Raw genomic sequence first — 12,542 nt, 5'->3', positions numbered from 1 at the left:
GGAGATGTCACTGGATGTAAGAGGTATGTGGTGCTGTATTCTCCTCCATGTCTTTATTACAATTATATGTATTTTAAATTTGGCGACCAAATTTTTCAGTTTAGGACCCAATTTGGGGTATTTTTTTTTAGTCTGAAGATGTCATATGGCCTAAGAAGAGACTCTGGCGCCCATGAAGCACCACAGCCTCTTCATACAAAAACTAAACTAAAATGGAGGGGGGCCCAAGTTGGGTAGACAGCCCCGGGCCTATCATGCACTTAATCCGCCCCTGGCAGTTACCACCAAGGAATGGCTTCCCCGTTACTGCCGATCACATATATTAGCCCTGGCTGTCTGCGTTGTGAAACAGCATGCATCCAGCGACTATAGCATTCTGCTCTGCTCCCTAGTGGGTGACATCTTTAAACGATGAGACAATATGTGCCATACATGTACGGCACAGGTTGTCAAAGGGTTAATGCCCCTGCCCCTGAGGCTTACGGTCTACAAAGGAAGGGGTAAGTAGTCAGTAATCAGAGGATAGAAGCCGCTCATCTGGCTGTGTAGTGGCAGCTGGGTTTATTGTAGGCTTTCCTGAAGAGACGAGTTTCAGATTGTTTTTGAAAGTTTGGAAAGTTCAGGCAGCAAGTTCCAGACTATGAGAAGTGCAAGTTAAAAGTTATTCAACAAAGTCGGTAATTATTACAGTGAAAAACCTTGGAACCAAACTCAGGGACCACTCGGAACCAAAGCAGAGTTTGGTTCCAAGTTTTGAAGTGGTTTTTCACTGTAATAATCAATTATCAAAAAGTTATTCAATGAAGTCTCGAGCGACTTTGTGAATGACTTACTTCGGCTGATTGGAGCCCATACATTCTAATACCGTACGGTGACGAAACGCCGTTCGCTCATCTCTAGTTATCAATATCAGATCAGCGGGGGTCTGACTCCTGTTACCACTACCAATCAGCTGTTCGAAGAGAACAGAGCACTCATGCAAGCATTGCGTTCCCTTCACCCATCACCGTTTACCTGCTTGCTGTCGACATCACAGTGGCGAGCAGGTGTAATTGTAGCTCTTCCATCCCATTCACTTCACTGGGAAGGAGCAGACTGAGTGTGACTGCTCCTTCCCATTGAAGTGAATGTGGACGGAGGAGCTGTAATTACGCCTGCTCGCCGCTGCAATGTCGATGCCGAGTAGGTAAACCGTGAAGAGAATGCAGCACTCGCATGAACTCTACGTTCTCTTGAAACAGCTGATCAGCGGGGGGGTTCTGATTTTGATGATCTATACTGCGGATAGGTCATCAAAATAGCAAACTGGCCAACCCCTTTAACTATTAAACAGAGGCCTTTCATTTTATATGTGAAACATACCTGTGGCTGCCATGCAGCATCTGGTGGGTAACAGATGGTGCATCTGAACCTCTTATTTGCTATGTAACCACAATGCAGCTGTGCCTATACAGAAACAGGGTGCCCCATTACTTATTCCATTCCTTACCCCTTCCTTGAGCCTGGGGGTAGTTTGGTGCGACACTTTAGTCAGTTCCTTCCCTCTTTGCCAATGTTAGGGTGCATGTGGAGACTAGGCACACCCTACTTTTTACTTCCTTCACTATCTCTAGCTTTCAATAGCTAATAATATTTTGAACATATACAGGTATGACATGTGGTAGTGTTTTCAGGACAGAACATTAAGATGCATTCAGGGTCTCATCCTGGGCAGCTACACCTTTATATACGCCTATACATATACAGAATCAGAGTACAGGCAGAAATGCAAGACTAAAGTCAAAACCAGCCACTCGTGGAGTACTCCTTAGAACAATACTCCTCCTTTACTACCAGGCTGCCATCATCCCTAAATCCACAGGTCTACTGCAGCCAGATGAATGGTGGAGCTTGCTACAATGAAACAGTTAATGCCAAGGCCATAACATTTATTGCTGCCTTTCACCTCCACCCTCTCTTGTGCAGCCAGTCACATCAGGCATGGACCAGCATGTAAATCAGCCAGCCCCTGCCGACATCCGTATAAAGGGCAGCCCCAGGAGAGAAAAATAGTTCACAGCAGGAAAAAGGATCCCAGAAAGAAAAAAATAAATAATCTGATCTGTAGACCCTGAATATCCCGGTGAGTATAGGAGTCATTCATTACCATTGTATAGGTCAACACAAAAGATAATAGTTATATACCGTACATTTTATATATTTTTTTAAGTTGTCTAAAAGGAGACATGTGCCCAGAGCTGCCATCCCGATTTTTAAATTTTAGTTTTTTTTGCTCCATAGAAAATTTAGCCACCATGTATAAAGGACAAATTGGAAAACCAAAACTAATCAAAATTACATGTTATATACGAGTAATATGTGTTTATAAGCAGCAGTGTTAAGTGTAAAATACTGATAATCACAATAATCAGCACAGGCTACTCCAGCTTCAAAATAAAATCAGTCACAGACATTTTTACAGATTGTCCAGGAATTTATGGACGTTGGCAGTGCTGCATAATTATGCGAGTCATATCAATCAGATTAATGCTCGCCGAGCCAGATGATTATGATGGGACTGGCCTACCATCTAATGCAGGAATCAGCAGCTGTGGTAAAACACATGCACACTTGCTTGACTGTTCTCGAACTCCCACAGAAGCATACTGGGAGTTGTAGGTGCTGAAGGTTGCTGACCCCTCATCTAATATGTATGGGGCCCTTTGAACTCTCTAATCTGACAGCAGATATTGGAGAAGATAAGGATCGGGCTTCTGGATTTCAGCTGCCAGATCCTTTTGTTCTCAGGGAGATAGGTTGCTACCAACTGTGTAGGTCAGCAGCTTTCTCCCTTCTTCCAGTTAAGTACACATGCATATTCAGCTGAGCTTCTATGTATATAGAGGGGTCTGGAGAGAGATTGTATTGTGCAAAAGTGTGTTAATACGAATGTAGCAGAGTTAACACGCATGATTTATGAGATGTGTTATCTAAACTAAATGCGTTAAGCAAACACCTTCAATTGCTTTTTAATTGGCTTTTGTCTCAAGAGAACGCGATGAGTTAAGAGCTTGAGTGCTAACCCTGCTACATCTGTAGTTTAATTTAATTAATTAACAAAATGCTAAGTAAATGAACAAAAGATAAATCTAAACCAAATCAATATTTGGTGTGATCACCCTCTGCCTTCAAAAGAGCATCAGTTCTTGTAGGTACACTTGTACACGGGTTTTGAAGGAACTCAGTAGGGGGTTTGTTCGAAGCATCTTGAAGAACTAACCACAGATTTTCTGTGAACGTAGGATTGCTCGAATCCTTCTAACTCTTCATGTAATCCCAGACAAGCTGAATGATGTGGAGATCAGGGCTCTCTAGGGGCCATATCATAATTTCCGGTACTCCTCGGTTCTTCTTTACACAAAAGATAGTTCTTAATGACATCGGCTGCATGTTTGGTGTCCTGCTACAGAATACATTTGGTGCCAGTCAGATGCTTCAGTGATGATGATGGACCAGGAGATTATTAACCAAGAAGAATGACAGTGGCAGAGACTATCTTGGTTTTTATTAGGCTACTTTCATACTCGCGTTTGGTGCGGATCCGTCATGGATCTGCACAGACGGATCTGTTCAGATAATACAACCGTCTGCATCTGTTCAGAACGGATCAGTTTGTATTATCTTTAACATAGCCAAGACGGATCAGTCTTGAACACCATTGAAAGTCAATGGCAGACAGATCAGTTTTCTATTGTACCTGATTGTGCAGGCAGTGTTTTGGTGTCCACCTCCAAAGCGGAATAGAGACTGAACTGATAGATTCTGAGCAGATCCTTTTCCATTCAGAATGCATTAGGGCAAAACTGATCCATTTTGGACCACTTGCGGGAGCCCTGAAACGGATCTCACAAACGGAAAGCCAAAACGCCAGTGTGAAAGTAGCCTTAGTAATAAGACACTATAAACATACCTACACAATAGGATACATCCCACCAGAAAACTATAAATAAGCTGTGCACCTTCATACGCAGACAAAAATCAGACATTGCAAAGCAAAAAAGTACAAACCCAAACCATAGAGTGAGGGTCCTGCTTACAAGACCTTACAAATCGATGAAGAAATAGGGAAGTAGTTGTTTTGTACAATAGTCCAAGCAATACAAAGTGGGCTGCGCGAGTCGGACACCAGCCAGCATCTGTGGATGTACTGGTTCAGAAGTGCCGTTGAATGCATGGAGTGTGGGCAATACTGTTAAATGAAGGGTTAAAGTTGAAAATAACAATGTAGAAGGAGAAGTGTGGGGGGTGCAAACGGAGAAAATTTAGATTAAAGAAGTGTATAAGGCCTGCATAAAAAGATATGTTTTCAGGGCACATTTAAAACTGTGGATCTGATGGTTTGGGGTAACTCATTCCACAGAACTACAGTAGCACAAATCGAGGTTCAGATTATGGCGGATCAGATGACACTAAACCCTTTTACAGGGACTAGGAAAGCTAGGAACCTTAATGCTCAGATACCATCCCATAGGCCAGGGATTTCTGTTTCAATAGTTTTTATGGAGTTTTTCATTTCAAACGGTTAAAGAAAGTACATTACAGTTTGATTTGTTACAGTATCAAGCAGAATACTATTATAATCCGGTAATCAAAAGGAGAATATACGTTCCAATATAATACAATTATTCTGATAACATTATTTTGTGTAAAGCATCATCCCATTATTTATTGTGCTTCAATGAAGCCACCTTCTAGTTGGTGCTTGGAGCCCGCTTCATGTGGCCAAAAAGTATTGTGTACTGCATGTAAAGTGTAGAAGAAAAAATTAACTTATATATGAGGACAGAGATGAAATAAACAAAAAGATGGATAACTAGAGAGAACTTAGAAAACAACAGACACCCTAGAATCGCAGCTGACCAGAGTACTGACCAGACATAAAAACCATGCTGGTTTGGGCCTCCCAGATATACTTGATCAATCGACAGCATGGTGGACTCCCCAGTCTGACAAACTCTGGGTGAACATCAGTGATGAGCGGCAGGGGCAATATTCAAATTTGCGATATTTTGAGAATATTCATCATATATTCGCAAATTAGAGAATTCGAGATCTCCAGTCATTATTTTCTTGATTGCGAAAATCGGCAATCGGAACATTTGCTATACGAAAATTTGCGATCAACACTACTCCTATAGGCAACTTTCCTATTGGTTGCTAGGGATGTTGCTAAGTGCCGATATTTGCGATTAGAATATTCGTGAATACGAATATATAGCAGTATATTCTAAAATATTCGTGAATTCGAGAAAGTGGCGATATTCGCCATTAAAATTCACGCTCAACACTAGTGAACATAGAGAAACATACTAGTCAGACTGAAAGACTAGACATTCTCTTACTGGCCTCTAATGTGGGCAATATAAATAATACCAACTTCCTGCTGATGGTCAAATCTACTTTCCAAACATGGAAATCTTACATCAAAATATGCTGAAATCTACCAATCCTTAAAACAATGGAAATTCCCCTACAAGTCCTAGGCCAGGGATTTCAAACTCAGTCCTCCAGCTGTTGCAAAACTACAACTTCTATCATACAAAGACAGCCTAGAGCTATCAAGGCATGTTGAGAGTTGTGGTTTCGCAACGGTTGGAGGGCCATGAGTTTGACATCCCTGCCATAGGGGAATGTGCCTTAAATACCCTGGGAAACCTAGCCATAGTCTGGGGACATAAAGAGCCAGGGTATGCACGTGTCCTAATAAGAGCCTGACAGAGCTCACACCTTAACCTACTCCTAGTGTGGCACAGGCAGAGCTACAAGCACTCTGGCAGCCATGCCCCCTGGGAAGGAGCAGGGTGATGCCAAAGGGCATGGATCACCATTGACCATGCAGGTCAGGTGTGAATTCCAGTGGCCATGCCCACCAGTAGGGGAAAGAAGCTGGAGGGCATTGACTGCCGGTATAACAAAAGTGCTGAGATTATGGTGTGTGCTCCCTGGAATTCGGTATCACTGGGGCCATACACTCATTTTGAAGGTGACTAATATTCGAACCATATTCAATACATATCTGGCATAATTAGCGTTTTCTTTTAAAGAAGAGTTAAGACGGACAATAGATTAAGAGCAGAAAATATCCTATTTGGTTTCATATTCGCTGCGCGTTTTCCAAGCAGATTTTTTACCCACTGCACATTTGAAGCATAATACAATACTAGAAATGGTGCATTCACGCGACCGTATGTATTTTGCGGTCCGGAGCAAGATTAGGACATGTTCTTTTTTTGCAGGACTACAGAACAGACATACGGATGAGGACAGTACGCAGTGAGCTGTGCGCATTTTTTCAGCACCTTTGGAATAAATGGGTCCACATGCAATCGGCAAAAAATGCGGATCGGATGTGGAGCAAAAATACAGTCATGTGAACGAGGCTTAAAGCTAATTTCAACATGACAATTTATTTTGTGGATTCTCACTCCCCATAATGTGAAGGGTTAAAAAATCCACAGCAATGCCGCAGATAGCCGCATGTTGCACATGCAGATTTTGCTGTCCATGTGGCACAGATGAGTTGCAAAGTTGGGTTTGAAAAATCTGCTCCATGTGGAGATAAGGGGATGTTCACAAAACGGCCATTTCAGCGGCATTCTTGCACAGACAGTCGCGTCAAAAACCGACGGCAGCCGCATCCTTTCTACCTCCCATACATCTCAATGGGGGGCAGTGCTGAGGATTGCGGAGTGGCGGCTTATAGCCACGGGCGCGCCACGGAGGGACATGTGCTGCTGCACTACATTATTTTTTTTGCATTTTCTTGGCTTGTCAAAAGAGTCATGAAATGGTAGCATGAAAGACTTGCCCTGTATCATGTGGGATAATTGCAGCTTACCATTATCATTTGAAAGCACTTGCCACATAGACATTATGCCTGAAAGCACATTGCTACAGGCCATACTATAACGTGCATCAGATAGATGCCATAAAAGCAATTCATATTTAAAGTAGTTTTCAAGCAGTACAATATGTATCTCAATATCTATGTCATCAATACCAGATTAGGGTACTTTCACACTTGCGTTTTTCTTTTCCAGTATTGAGTTCCGTTCTAGGGGCTCAATACCGGAAAAAAACGGATCAGTTTTATCCTAATGCATTCTGAATGGAGAGCATTCCGTTCAGTATGCATCAGGATGTCTTTAGTTCAGTCCCTCTTACGTTTTTTTGGCCGGATAAAATACTGCAGCATGCTGCCTTTTTCTCTCCAGCCAAAAATTCTGAACACTTGCCGGAATGCCATTGAAATGTATTAGTGCCGGATCAGGCATTAAAATTGCTGCATTGACGGATCCGTTCTTCCAGTCCGCGCAGATCTTTAAATCTGGGCAAAAAATAAATACCTGATCCGTTTTCCAGATGACACCGGAGAGACTGATCCGGTATTTCAATGCATTTGTCAGACTGATCCGCATCCGGATCCGTCTGACAAATGCATCCGAATTGCCAGCGACTGAACTGCCTGCCGGAATCCCCCCCCAATCTGATATTGATGACCTCTCCTGACGATAGGCCATCGACTTTAAAAAAAAAAAAGGCAGACAAGCCCTTTGTATTGGATTGATCTAGGATTTTAAAATAAAACTTTTACAACCATGACTGTCACCAGATCCGAGTGAACTTTATATAAACTTTTTATTCTACTTTAACAATGGCTCTAAAACATTACTAAGCACTTCAGTCGTCATTTTCCAAGTTTTAAGATGAGACAGACCAATGCAGGTTTTATTGCTGTATTCAGAGATTATATTTTATTGTAAAAAAATAATTGCACCGAGCAAATAGATCAGTAACAAGGATGTTGTAAAATGAACATATCTGGAGCTGGAATCAGACATGTAGATTTTGTGGCAGTTTTAACCACAGCTAGAAATGAGTCCAAAAAGGAACAGTAAAGACGACTGACCTTTTTCTCTTTTGTATCTGCTCCTGTGTTTAAAGGGAGTCCGTCATCAGCATTTCACTTTTTTAACCCTTCCCACAGCTCCCTAGCATGCTTACAGTTAATAAAAACGTTACCTCTGGCATCAATCCTGGACTTAGAATCCTCAAAAACGATCTTTATAAGATATGCAAATGAGGGCTCGCAAGTGCCCAGGGCGGCGTTACTCTCTTAGGTGCCCTGCTTGCTCAGCCTTCTCATTAGGTCCCCCCGCCCCTTCCTACCCTCTGCCCGCCCACCCTTTCCCTCTGACCACCTTTGTACTAACTTGTTATGCTGCAGATATCCCGCGCCTGCGCACTCATTCCTTTGGCCGGCGCATGCGCACTGCGATGCCCATTCCTTGTACGACATCACAGTAACTATTGTGCATGCGCCGGCTAACGACGCCGATTTTCGCGTCGTGAGCCCTCATTTGCATATCTTATAAATATCGTTTGAGAGGGTTCTATAAGTCCAGGATTGATGCCAGAGGTAACGTTTTTATTAACTGTAAGCATGCTAGGGAGCTGTGGGAAGGGTTAAAAAAGTGAAATGCTGGTGAGACTCCCTTTAAAGGGGTTATCCAAGACTATAAAAAGCTCCCCTTACGCCAGGACCCTCACAATGGATATACTTACCTGGCTCCGCGCACCACCGCTGCATCTTTTCCCCGTGCACGGATGAAAACATCTGGTGTCGGGGGGGGGGGGGGGGAGCAGCCAATGGCAGGTGGTGACGAGCCACCCTAACATCGCGGGTGACACTAGGGAGGCTTGTCCCTGTCCCCTCCAACACCGGATGTTTTTATCCACGCACGGGGAGAAGCAGCAGCAGCAGTGCCAGGTCGAGGAGTGGCGTAGGGAGCGGAGATCCAAGTATATTCATTGTGAGGGGCCCGGCATATGGGTAAGCTTTTTATAGTCTCGGATAACCGCTTTAACGCAAAAAACTGCACCAAAAACTGAATGTGTAATTATACCCTTGGTATATAAAATATATAAAGCAAATTAATCCGGTCTAATATTTAGACAGCGCAAACTTTATTCAGCCATATGTGCCAAAATGTATCATGGGATATTGAAAGAAGCCCAAACTGATCCACAGAGCCTCTTCCTATATAAACACCTTTTTTCCCCCCAAAGGCAGTGACACTTCCACCCTAAGGGCTCATGCACATTTCTTGCGGCTCGGATGCGGACCCATTCACTTCAATGGGGCCGCAAAAAATGTGGACAGCACTCTGTGTGCTGTCCACATCCATTGCTCCATTCCATAGGGCCACAAAAAAAAATAATAAATAAATAAATAGAACATGTCCTATTGTTGTCCGTTTTGCGAACAAGAATAAGCATTTCTATTATGGACGACCCGTTCCGCAAATTGCGGAACGAACACAGGCGGCATCAGTGTGCCTGAGACCTAACACTGTCGTAAGTGAAATACTGCACTGTTCCTGAGACATTGCCATGCTGGGAGTGTTAGTGCCATCTTGCAAAAATGCCAAAATGATCATTACCTGCTACTGGGTACCACCAAGCAGATGATCAGAAACTGAGGGCATATCCTAGAGATACGATTGCTGGAAAACAGATCAGATGTGATAGTATATTGCAGGGATATGCCACATCTTCCTGACCTGGTGGAGGATCACAAACAACAACAAACCGAAAAATACAGATAGAGAGTGAGATCTCCATCTATCTACATTGACTTATAATTACTGGTAATGCGAGCAGTTAAGCAAGTTAAAAAGGTGAAACACTTCAAAATTTTAAGCAATATCAGTGCATTATTTTGGTGTTGTACAATTTTAGCGTGAAAAAAGGAAAGGAGTACCTTGCAAGGAGTTTTGAGCACTTGGATAACTTCTTTACTTTTCTGTTTACATAGCCGTTTGAGGGTTGTTTTTTTTTTGCTGGACAAGTTTTACTTACTAATGGCATCATTTAATATTGCATTGGATGGGGAGGGTGGGGGGGACAGAAAAAAAATGTTTCTTGCATTTTAACACTGAAAAAAAAAAAAAAAAACTTTGAAAAATGATTTTTTCCTTTCATCGCTATAATCTGACCACTATAACTTTTTTGTAGTTATGTGTACGGAGCTGTCTGAGGGCTCATTTTTTTGCAGGGCGATCTGTACTTTTAATTGATATCATTCTGTGGTGCGCAAGTCTTTTTGATCACCTTTTATTTCATTTTTTCTGGGAGGTGAAGCAACCCAAAAATATTTTTTTCTGTTTTGCCGTTAGCTATATAGAAAAATATTTTTATATTTTAATACTATGGGCATTTTTACACGTGGCAATACCCATGATGTGTATTTTTTTTTTTATTGTTCACATTTTTTTTTTCACATTTTGGGAAAAGGGGGTGATTTGAATTTTTATACTTTTTATTTTTAAAAACTTAGGTTTTTTTTTACACTATTTTATAGTTCCCATAGGAAACCATAACAAGCAATCATTTGATTGCTTCTCTTATACACTCCAAATGCATTAGCTTTGGAGTGTATGAGGATTTCAGTGTATTCCTATAGAGCTCTGTACAGAACTAATGTGCGGCAGCTTCAGTTCATTCTGGAGGGCTAAAGCCACCACACAATCTGTGCCGGAGGGAACCAGAGCAATCCCAAAAGCGCATGCTTCCGGGTTTTAACGCCTTCAGATACTATGGTCACGCTTGACCACGGCATCTGAAGGGTTAAAAGTCTGCTATCAGCGTTACTGCCAGTCACAGACTTTAGCCAAGGGTGTCTGCTGTATGAAACAGCAGGCACCTGGAGGCTATGGCGCCCAATGCATTTGGAAGCAGGCACCATGTTTAGAGTCCTGGCCAGTGCCATACATGTACGTCGCTGGTCGGGTTGAACAGCCTGTTAGGGTAAAAAGTTGTTCACCATTATCGTTAGAAAAGGCCAGATGGACTTTTCCGTACCTTTGAAAGTCTCTAAAGAGATTATAACCTACCTCGTACGAGTTTCTATCGATACCTCCAGTTGAGACATGCCTGTGGGACAGTTTAAAACTTTACCTCTACAGTTGAAATGTGGCCCCCTCGAATCCATCGCTAGACGGGCATTATCTCTGAGGAGATAATGAAAATGCAAGATTTACCACTCCGGCGCTCATTTGAGTGTTGGTCTGTGGATATTCCTGACCTGGAGATGTCTCATCTGGAGGAATTGAGCTCTGTATGGAGATCTACGGTAATTAGTGCTCGGGACCAGCTCATTCGGATCAAGTGGGTACACAGGGTGTATCTGACTCCGGTGCGCCTGTTCCACATGCGTAGACTACTGGATCCTTCATGTACGAGATGCGGGGGGAGTCGAGAGGGTCCTCGTACCATATTATATTAGCGTGTCCCACTATGCAGCTGTACTGGGGTCGGATATACACTTTTATTAATACGAGGGTGGGGCTTCTGGGGGTCTGTTCCCCTATGGTATGCTTGCTGGGCCTTGTGGTGAACTTAATCCCCACTAAATATGGCAGAAGACTGCTGTGTCTGCTAATGTTTAATGGGAGAAAGACTATTCTCCTAAACTGGAAACCACCTAAGACCCCTACTCTTGAACAGTGGATACAACTCAAACACTGATCTTCACATGTATAAGTTAACATATACTGCTAGAGGAACTCCGGAGCGGTTTGAAAAGATCTGGGGCATTTGGCTACAGGCGCAAAACACTGTTTAAGTATTGACATGGGTGGGGCAACGGGGTGCTCAGGTGTGTGTGTGTGTGTGTGTGTGTGTGTGGTGTGAATGAAGTCTAGTGATCGCTCAATATTCCGGGGGGATACTGCCATAAAAAGACAGATTTTTGTCTTCATGTGTTCTCTCCTTAACAAATTTTTTCTGTGACTGACTACTGCGATACATGGTCATCATGCGGAGAGGTGGTTGTCTGTATCTTTATATACTTCTCCTGTAAAGATTAGGGATAGTTTTAATGTCGCTGGGTGCTGGAGCCCTTGCTTCAAGCGGCCATGCGGCTCGGCTGCCAAGCCACGCCCTCCCAAACTGTTCTATTTCAACCTGATCGGTCCACAGGACTTATTTCTAAAATGCATCAGGCTTGTTTAGGGGTTATTTTGCACACTTCTGACACTGAATTTTGTGGTGAGGATGCAGGAGAGGTTTTCTTCTGATGACTCTTCCATGAAGGTCATTAGGGCAAAACTGATCCGTTTTGGACCGCTAGTGAGAGCCCTGAATAGATCTCACAAACTGAAAGCCAAAAACAGCAGTGTGAAAGTAGTTTTATATGCAAAAGGCCCTACAGAAAGGTTTTTCAACTGGTACCTTTCCAGCCGAGATGCTCTCAGCAATTATTATCACTATCCCGAAACTGGGGAAACCCTTCAGACTCTCCTCAAAATTTCAGGCCCATCTCGCTACTTAATACGGACCCGAAAGTTTATGCTAAAATATTGGCCAATCGTTTAGCTCCCATCATATCCACTTTAATAGATTGTGATCAATCAGGCTTTATTAAAGGGATGACAAATCATTGGCAATACTAGAAGAGTCATGAATATAGTTTACTATCTAGAGAAGTCCAAAGTAGAGGC

General features: G+C 42.8%; 1 protein-coding gene across 3 annotated transcripts in view; it reads left to right on the top strand.

The window, feature by feature from the left end:
• Positions 1-12,542, top strand: part of KCNJ1 (potassium inwardly rectifying channel subfamily J member 1) — a 70,500-nt gene that overhangs the window by 27,539 nt on the left and 30,419 nt on the right. The window contains exon 1 of one of the 3 annotated variants that reach the window (XM_040431847.1): positions 2,100-2,122. The exons of the other annotated variants lie outside the window; for them this stretch is intronic. The gene's annotated coding sequence lies outside the window, so the exon portion shown is untranslated. Of the gene's footprint in view, positions 1-2,099; positions 2,123-12,542 lie in introns of those variants that run through there. 3 annotated transcript variants of the gene reach the window in all.

Source organism: Bufo bufo, chromosome 1 (assembly GCF_905171765.1).
Source record: "Bufo bufo chromosome 1, aBufBuf1.1, whole genome shotgun sequence".
NCBI lineage: Eukaryota > Metazoa > Chordata > Amphibia > Anura > Bufonidae > Bufo > Bufo bufo.
This window is presented reverse-complemented; position numbering and strand designations above follow the sequence as displayed.